General features: G+C 37.0%; 1 protein-coding gene across 1 annotated transcript in view; it reads right to left on the reverse strand.

The window, feature by feature from the left end:
* Positions 1-982, reverse strand: part of LOC106872092 (glycine receptor subunit alpha-2) — an 807,169-nt gene that overhangs the window by 311,196 nt on the left and 494,991 nt on the right. The gene's annotated exons all lie outside the window — the stretch shown is intronic.

Raw genomic sequence — 982 nt, forward strand, 5'->3', positions numbered from 1 at the left:
TCTCTCTCTCTCTCTCTCTCTCTCTCTCTGTCTCTCTCTCACTCTCTCTCTCTCTCCCTCTCTCTTGGAGGAAAACACGATTTTATTGTTTGCAAGTGAACAAACAAATATTGATATGAGAGGGACAACTGCTGTATTATTATCTTCTTTGTACTAAATTTGATTATTATTATACGTGCACACACACACATAATATGGACACACATATGGACACACGTATGCAGCTATCTCTCTGCATTTGCAGATGCAATTTGGTCGTAATTGGATGTGTACTCATATAAATATAAAAGTTTGCACCAAGTTTTGACGCCAGAAAATATTGAAAACTATGTGAAATCACGCATTCAGGTGCACACATATACAATTAAAATCTATTACTGCATGTTCTAAAAATGTATAACACAGGTAACAAATATGTCTGTGTGCGTACATAAAAATCTTTTCTAGTAAAGGCACACAGCCTGAAACTTTGGTGGAGGGGATAAGTCGATTATATGAACCCCAGTGAAACACTGTTACTTAATTTATCGCCTCCGTAATATGAAAGGCAATGTCGATCTCGGAGGAATTGAACTCACAATGTAGCAACGGATGAAATGCCGCTAAGCATTTCGACCAGCATGCTAACGATGCTGGCGGCTCGCTGCTTTCGTGTGCACGTACAATAGTAATGAAGTTTAATATAAGGGAGACAATAATCAAGAATGTGTTCCCACTCATATGAATATCTGCTTGTTTATTCTAAAAAAAAACACGTGCGAACTCACGTGATTCTATCGTAAATTTATTGTGTCTTCATGCAAATGGAGACGGACTCCAACGTCTCATGCAATAGGCTTTAAAATTGTGAAGAGATATACTTCTCTTGACATGAAACCAATGGTAATCTGGTTAACCCACAAATAAATAATATCTATCCATGAATGCGATGCTTAGCACTGTTTCTAACTGTTCGATATTAGGGCATATATATATATATATA

Source organism: Octopus bimaculoides, chromosome 13 (assembly GCF_001194135.2).
Source record: "Octopus bimaculoides isolate UCB-OBI-ISO-001 chromosome 13, ASM119413v2, whole genome shotgun sequence".
Classification (NCBI taxonomy): Eukaryota; Metazoa; Mollusca; class Cephalopoda; order Octopoda; family Octopodidae; genus Octopus; species Octopus bimaculoides.